This window comes from Furipterus horrens, unplaced genomic scaffold, assembly GCF_987537825.1.
Source record: "Furipterus horrens unplaced genomic scaffold, mFurHor1.1.pri manual_scaffold_2, whole genome shotgun sequence".
Lineage (NCBI taxonomy): Eukaryota > Metazoa > Chordata > Mammalia > Chiroptera > Furipteridae > Furipterus > Furipterus horrens.
This window is the reverse complement of record NW_028327172.1, coordinates 211,707,067-211,715,754: the sequence shown is the minus strand read 5'-3', so window position 1 is coordinate 211,715,754 and position 8,688 is coordinate 211,707,067. Positions and strand designations below refer to the sequence as shown.

General features: G+C 46.9%; 1 pseudogene; it reads left to right on the top strand.

Moving 5' to 3' along the window:
* Positions 1 to 2,721: 2,721 nt before the first annotated feature.
* On the top strand, positions 2,722 to 8,174 carry LOC150020348 (clathrin interactor 1 pseudogene; annotated as a pseudogene).
* Positions 8,175 to 8,688: the final 514 nt, after the last annotated feature.

Genomic DNA, 8,688 nt, shown 5'->3' with positions numbered 1-8,688 from the left:
AAACCAGCGTGAAGGCTGGGCCAGGAGACAGCCAACACCCTTGGGGTTGGATTCTAAAATCAGGGGACAGGTCCATTTGTCCACCATTCTTCAGAGGTTCTTGCCAGCCGAAACTCCATCCTCCACGTGTTTATTTGATTTACATTCCCCCCTGAGATTAGGAATATGTATATGTCCCTCCCCGCCCCCCCTCCGTTTTTTTTTAGGTAAGTGATGTAAGGCTCAGAACACATACACAGAGCCAGGGATCCAGGACTGAGACCCTGGGGCGCTTGGTTTTCCTATTCGTTCCCTGCAATTTAGCGTTTGTCCAGCAGAGGGAGCAGAAAGCGGCTGGGACTTGGGAGGTCTGTGCTCCAGCCACGGTTTTGCAACCAACCCGACAGATGACGCTGGACAAATCCTCCTGCTCTATGTTATTCCCTTATCCTTCACTGCGGACTTACCTTGCCTGGGACTGAGGAGTGTTCCATGCCGTGAGACTTTTAGTTCTAAAACCCAGAAAGGTCCCAGGCAAACTGGGATAAGGTGGCCACCCCAGTCCTGGCGTGGATCCACTTTTATTTTCTACCGTTCGTCTCTTCTCGGGCAGTCTCTTATATCCCACTGACTTCAGACCCCAGCGAGTGCTGAGCCGCCTTCTGGGTGTCCTTCCCAACATCTCCCGTTAGCATCCGTCCCTCTGCCCGATGGACTCCCTCACTGAGTCCGCCTCAGTGTGTCTAGGACTCTGCCATCCACCTGTCATGGCATCCCCATTGCCATCGGGGGCACTACGGTCCGTCCCATTACCCAAATAGCCACCAGCAAGTGGTCTCAGGACTCTGCTCCCTCATCTGTATCTTAGAAATCTGCAGGCACTGTCGGCGTGTCCTTTTGACGGTCCTTCACCCTGTCTGCTCGCTCCATCTCAACCGCACCCGCCTTCGTGCAGATGGGCATCATCGCTTTCTTGGACGGTCACACCTGGCCCGCAGGCTTCTGGGAGTGTCCCCTGCTCCACAGGCTTCACCCTGCACCCTATTCCATCAGGTAACTTGAGGTTCCCTTAAGAGTCAACCTTTTGTGGTATAGCTGTGGCGCTCCGAGCTGGGTTCTTCAGCGTCCCCTAAAATTCTGCTAGCTGGTAGCATCTTTTCATACTACCCTTTCTGTCTAAAGTGGCCAGTGTCTGTGTCTGTCGCTAAGAACTCTGAGGACGACAGTGCACAGGGAAAAGCAGTAAGGTCAGTTCAAAGAAGCTATAACGGAAGGATAAAGCTTGGTGTGGGAGATTAAGGTGGGAGTTTGTCAGCTGAATGAACATGCTAAGATCGGAACAAGACATTTACCCGGCACAGCAGTTCCCCCAAAATTCTGAGGGCACTTTGATGAGTTGGAAAGCGTCCTTTAGCTATTTCCAAGCATACACAACTGGAGTTGTGCTGAGTCATCAGACCTGATCCAGGGGAGCCACTTACCTGAGCTTTGCTCCAGGTAGGGTGACATTTTATGTTTGTTCAATTGAGCAGCTCTTTTGCAAAGTAACCAACCTCTTTACCCTTAATTTCCTAAATTGTACATGAGAAACTGATATGTATTAAGAACCTCCTCTTCCTCGTAGGAAGGAAGAATTATTATATAAAATCAGGCTGCAGTCATTCTGTATTTTGGAGGTGTAAGGGATAGTGGTAGAATTCATGCTTTTTTATTATTTAATAGATCTTTTGATTATAAAATCAGCGTTTTGACTACTTTGGGATGGAGGGATTGATCAAAGGGATCTAAAATAAGGAGATTTTGAAGTTCTTGGGGGATCTTAGGGACTTGGAGGGTGGAACCAGTGAGCTAGGTGAGGACGATAATTGGCACCTGGTTACAAAGGTGGGGGTAGGTGATGAGAGAACACTGCTGGGAGAATGCGGGTCCCAGCACTAAGGCAGGAGGTGCATACCCAGGAGACAGATGTCCTGGCAGAGCTTGGCTGATGGACTTAGTAGCAGTGATGACTGACAGCAAATGTCTTTTCTATCTCAAGCTTCAATTTCTTCCCATGTTCCTGAGGCTTTCAAGAAAATCTGTCTCACAGAGAAGCACTGTGCTTGCGTGCTTGGAGGAATCAAGGGGCGATGTCTCTGTCAGTGCTTGGGGTTAGTGGATGTAGAGAGGGAGCAGCAGGTGGCCAGCGGGTCACATATGAGATATCCACATGGTGCTGGAGGTGCTATTGTGAATAGCACCAAGAGAGGCGGTGTGTGCGCTGTGGGCCCCTACCAGACTGGTGGAGCTAGAGCCTCTGCTTCTGCAACCTTTCCTCATTGGCTTTCCAGAGTAGCCCTTCTCCTCTCTCTCCTCAATGCTCTATCAGTTTCCCATCTATCTTCTTCGTGGCTCTTGGCAGTCCCGAAATGATCTGATTTATTTCTTGGTTTAGAGTAGGTCTTCTCGACCTCGTCCCTATTGACATTTTGGGCCCAATCATTTGTGGCTGTGGGGCTGTCCTGTGAGTTGCAGGATCCGTGTCCCTGGACTCCATCCACTCGATGCCAGTAACACCGTCTTGGACAGGACAACCAAGTATGTTTCCAGACATGGCCAGATGTTCCCGGGGGGAGGGGCAGGGAGAGGATGGCTCCCAGGGGAGAAGCACTGATGTCAGGAACGTCTTGCAAAGCAGCAGGAGCATCATCTGGCCTGTTCTGTATCGTATCTCTAGTGCCCGGAACGGTGTGTTTACATGGTATGTACACGCTGAGTAAATACGGGTTGACAGGCCACCTGGAGAGCTGCCACAAAGCTCAGTTTTGCTTTTGTGGAAACTCAGAGGGAAAGTACCCAATCTCTGATGGAAAACAGCCCCGGAGAAGCAGCTCCGAGGAGCTGGAAAGCGAGAGAAAGCTTGTAGCATACGCAAGCTTGATCCTGGCCAAGGAAAAACGGTGGGCATTCTTGGCGGGGGGGGGGGGGGGGCGGAAAAGAGAAGGCGGTAGGATGGGTGTTGAATGTTGGCGTAATACTGGTGTGGTGATGGGGGAATAGAATGACCAGCTAAGAGAGGCTATTGGGGCATAACACAAAGCCCTAGGAGCCTGCACTAAGGCAATGGCAATGGGGTTGAGTTCTACTTTAAGAGGTGTGATTAGTAAGAGAAGGTTATTCTGAAATCATTAATATACCTGATTAGTCCCTTGATTTGTGCTCCTGGCTGATAGATTAATGCTTGATGAAATGCCCTTACCCTTATAGATCATATTTCTCTATTTTTACTTTTACTCAGCAACTATCACTTCTGATCATTTTTACATTAATTGTACCTAACACTGCTTTGCTTTAAACATATTATTTTAAAGCATTTTGTTTTACAGTTCACTTCACAGCTTGAAATTCTGTAGACAGTGGTCATAAATCTCTCCTGAAAGAAAATGGAAGTTGTCTGTTTTAATTTCATATCAATTCTCCACTGCCTGGGAAGAGGGATGGGAGACACACACAAAAAAACTTTTTCAAGCACTTGCAATAGTCCATGTTTTATGAGTGGGTTTACTATTTTCCAGCAGAATAGATTATTTTTAAAATGTATGTGTTTGAGGTTAGAATCCAAAGACATATTTTGAGATAATGTGCAACACTTTGAATAGAAACAACGAGTTAATTTTGGGATATGACCAAAAAGGTGACAGCAATGAGATTTAAGAAATGGCACATGTTTCGGGGCAGAGAGCTTTTGCTTGGCTTGGTGCCTGTGCTCACTAGCTCTGTGATCCTGGGCACATTACATTAATCTCTGCCAGTCTTACTTTCTTCATCTACACAGTGGTGGGGGAGTGTAACAAAGCATCCTAAAACTTAGTGCCATAAAAGATCAACAACGATTGGTTATTTTACTCAATCGGTTATTTTTTTCTTTTGGGCAGGGCTCAGTGGGGATGGCTAGTTTCTACACCTATGGCAATAGCTTTGGTGACCAGATTGGAGTTGGAGGAGCATTTCCAAGGCGGCCTGCTTCTCTGGCTGGTTAATTACCACTGACTGTTGGCCAGGAGCTCAGCTAAGTTTGACAGAATGTCCACATGTAGCCTTCCAGCTTAGTGGTCTCAGAAGAGTAGGACCACTTACATGGCCTAGCTTCCTGCAGAATGGGTGTCCCAAGAGATCTGTCAGGAGCTGTATGACTTTTTATGACAACCTTGGAAATGAAATTGTGTCACTTATGAACATATTCTACTGGTTGAAGCACTTAAAAAGCTGCCCATATTCAAGGTGGGGACATAGAGACTACACCTTGATGGGAGCAGGGGCAAGGTGACATTGTAGGTGAACATGAGGCATTATTGTGGTGCTTTTGGGAAACATGTTCTATTGCAGTGATGCCTGTCAACAGCAGCACATTGTATAGATCCTGTCACATAGTCGTCGGCAGCCGTCCGTCTCGAGAGACGATGGTGTAGCTTCTTAAGAGTCTATCTGCACCGCCGAGAATGCCTGTGCAGTCCGACTCGGGAGTGACACGGTATCTGTCTCCTCCCGTGTTGAATCGACATCTTGCGATGACGCTGGAGTGTCCTCTCCAGTGGAGCTGAAGCTACAGAGCCTGGGCAGGGTGATATGGAGGGTCTGCTGTTGCCCATGCAGCAGACCCGCCCTCTCTTCGCAGCTGAAGGGTCCAAGGGAAAGACGGAGTCGATACAGCTTGGCTTCAGGTGCGCCGCAGGAGTTGCCGGTGTTGACTACAACGTCAAGCCGCCTTAGGGACTCCGGCTCCGGATTTTCTGTCGGGGTTTACTCCCTTAGCCTTTCCCCTGAAGAGGTATGCCGCAAGGCAGCGGAGGTTTTTTGGAGTCAGAGTTTTCCTTCTCTGATGTGCCCTGACTGGAAGATCGAACCAGCGACACTTAGCTCGCAGGCCGACGCTCAATCCACTGAGCCAATAGTAAATGCCTAGTAAATGGCAATGGTTTGCATTTCTATTAATTGTAATTAAGTGCTACCCAAATGAAGTTTAAGTTAGGTGTTTGTTTTATCCTCGCAGTTCAAGATCTTTTTCCCCAAATCTGGTTCTCTTCAGTGTCTTTTTTTTTTTTTTTTTTTTTGGTACCAAAAGGCTCCTTATTCATCTTATTACATCTAGACTCTTAGAAATCACCCCAACACCTTCCTTTTATCCACAACATAGGTTTGATACAGCACCAAGGTCCATTGATATTGTCTTTCAAAACCTGACATATCTGTTCACCTTTTTTCCTATATCCACAGCCACCACCAAAGTCTATGCTACCATCATCTTTTGGATGAAATACTCATTCCATTGCCTCCATGTTGGCCCTTCTCCAATCAGTTATTCACAGTGGACTATCTACTTGCAAGCAAATCTAATCATGTCCTCATGCTGTTATAAAGCAATAGAGTAAGACCAGCATCTTAATGGGGCCTATTTATATGATCTGGTTCTCTCCACCTCTCAACCTCATCTTGTCACACAGTTTACCTCTCGCACTCTCCCTCGGAGCTTCTGCCAGACTGGACTTCTCTCACTTCCTGGAACTCCCAGGAAGAAACTCCCTTTTGCCACAATGACTTTGCATGTACTGTGGCATTGGCCTTGATCTGAACTCTACAGCCAGGACAGTCACTCCTATTTATTGCCCCTTTGGTTTACTACTTCGGATAAGATGAGTTGAGTTGAGTTATTAAAAACCCAACTTAAGTTGGCATCTATAATAAGGATATGCACTGTCTTATATAACAGTAAGTCCAGAAATAGGAAAGGTTACAGAGTTGGTTGTTTTGGTGACTCAACAATGCAACGTCAATGGCTTTTCCACGTGACTGGTTTCTCTGAGGTTTTCCATGATTTGTTCTCTACATTACCTTCAGCCTGAAGTATGTTCATAAAATGACTGTAGAGGAGGGAGAGTCTCCCTTGTTTCCATCTTCTCCAACCATGGAATACGAATGCTTTATGTCAACATGATTGCACCAACATTGTTTGCGTGCCAAAGCACTCCTCAGACCAACGATAGACGTTAGGGTGGTATCAGGATGTGATTGGCTTGGACTGAGTAGGATCTGCCAATAGGCACAGAAAAGGTGTTAGTATCTCCTGAGTCACATGACCATGTGAGGGAGAAATGGACCCCTAAACACATCCGGGTTATATCAGAGAGGGTGGGGGATGGATACCGGGAGGCAGGCAACAGTGTCCACTTGAACAGCTGTGTATCTCTCCTTGGCATTTACATTTACCCTCAGTTGGTAATAAGGACGTTTTTTAAAAATTGTGGTAAAATACCTGTAACATAAAATTTACCATCTTAACACTTTTTAGTGCCCGCATCAGTGGCATTGAGTGTGTTCCCATTGCTGTGCTGTCATCGCGGCCACCATCCTTCAAACTCTTTGCATCTTGCAAAACGGAACCTCTGTATCTATTAAACAGCGAGTCCCCAAACCCTGTCCTCCACCCTGCAACCGCTAGCAACCATTGTACGTTCTGTCCTATGCACTTGGCTACTCTATGTACCTCATGTAAGTGGACTCATAAGGAAAGGATCAGAACGTGTTGTTACAAGTGCCAGAGAACACGCTCAATGATTTGCGACCTGCAGAAAATACCATTTTGTAAATGAACATGGGAAGGATCAAGGTATAAATATTCACCAGAAGGTGAAAGAATTGGTTGAGTTTTCCCAGGATGATGTCTGTTTTCGTGAAGAGTGGAAGAAAGCAAAGAAGGACCAAGACAAATACGTTGGGGTTTCCTCAGAGAGTGCTGGAAGACGCAGGTACAGTGAAAGCTATGAGCCTGCACCCAGATCAAAACGGGATGAGGAGTTGGATTAAAAACAGAAGTGCTTTCCCATCAGCGATAAATTAGGTGAACTGAGTATAAAATCGGAAGCACAGCGGTGGTGCCAGCAGCAAGTTCTGGAGGAAAGATAGAGAGAACTCTCCAGAAAGATGCAGCAACAGTGACGAGGAAAGGAAAGCGAGAAGCACCGATCTCCCAAAGATGAGTTCAAAGATGAAGAGGAGACTGACGACAAACACACCCACATCACACAAGCCACAGAGACCACCACAACCAGGCACAAGCGCACAGCAAATCCTTCCCAAATCATTGAGCATGGAGCAGCAGCACATCACCAGGGGACAAAGCAAGTCCAGATCAGAAGGTTTCAACTCATACGCCTCAGTCTTCAGTTAAGATTTCAATGCCTAGTGGCAAATCATCTGGTGACCTTGCTGATCTGTTTGATGGCACCTGCCAGTCAACAGGAGGATCAGCTGATTTATCTGGCAGATTTGCTGGCTCTGGCCCAGCTGCTGCGTCGGGCAATTTCCCTTCCCAAGTAACTGCAACTCGTGGGAATGGAGATTCTGGTGACTGAAGTGCCTGCAGCCAAGCCCATTGGGCGCTGTCGCTTCCAGTGACGAGCTCTTTGACAGGGCCTCACAGCCACCCACAGGACTTGTCAGTGGCTCACAGCCAGCATCAAGCCCACCTCCAGCTGCCTCAGAAGCTTCAGACCTGTTTGATCTTATGGGCTTGTCCCAGGCAACCATGACGTCTTCCCAGGACATGAATTTCTCTATGATGAACACTAACACTGTAGGGCTGCTTTGGCCCATGTTAAGATCACAGCCTTTGCAAAATGTTAGCACCGTGCTGCAGAGGCCTAATCCTCTCTATAATCAGAATACAGATATGGTCCAGAAGCCAGTCAGCAAAACCCTGCCCTCTACTTAGTCTGACCCCAGGATAAACATCAGCCTAGACAACTTACTACCTGGTGTGCAGCCTTCCAAACCCCAGCAGCCATCACTCAATACAATGATTCAACTGCAGCATATGCAACAGCCTGTGAAGGTGATGACCCAAAGTGTTGGAGATGTGAGCCTCAGTTCTCCTCTGAACACGCTTCCTCTCTGGCCCCAAACTAACCCTTTGATGGGGGAATCCACACCTACGAACATTGCCCAATGTGATGAGTGGCACCATGGGAATGGCCCCTCTTGGAAATACGCTGATGATAAGCCAGAGCGTGATGGCCATGAACATGAATACAGGGGTGTCAGCTGCTGGGAAGGGCCTGACAGGCGCAGTGGAAATGGGCATGCCCAACTTAGCCATGACTTCTGGAACTGTGCATCCCAAGCAAGGTGCCTTTGCAAATTTCTCCAACTTTCGCAAATAAGAGATTATAAAGGAGCAGACTGAATCAAGGATTTTTAGTGGTGCAGATGGGTGATGTTGGGACGGAAAATGCTAATCAACTCCCCTCTTACCAATTAATTAAAATAAACCCAAGTAAAGAACCCAAAAGGTTGTTTTGTAAAAGTGAAATACCTGGTGTTTCCGATGGCCAGGCAAGGGCGCTTCAGATGAGGGAGTCAAAACCATTTTTCCCAGTGAGAACGGACCAGTGGGGTAATGAGACCATTGAAAAGAAGTCTTTACACACTGAAGAGCCCGTATTAATACCGTAAGTTGTGGGAAAGCTGGAAGAGGGCTGACTAAATGTGTTTGAGTCTCTAATTTCATACTTTCCTTTTTCTGAGGAACTTGATTTTTCTGTCCCTGAATCCCCTTGTCGTAATTGGGTCTGTTCCTTTCACTACCACCCTTGGGCCCATATAGGAAATCATTAAAATTGGATGATCAGTTTTTTATAAAAAAAGTATTTTTATCCCTAAAAGGTGTACATATGC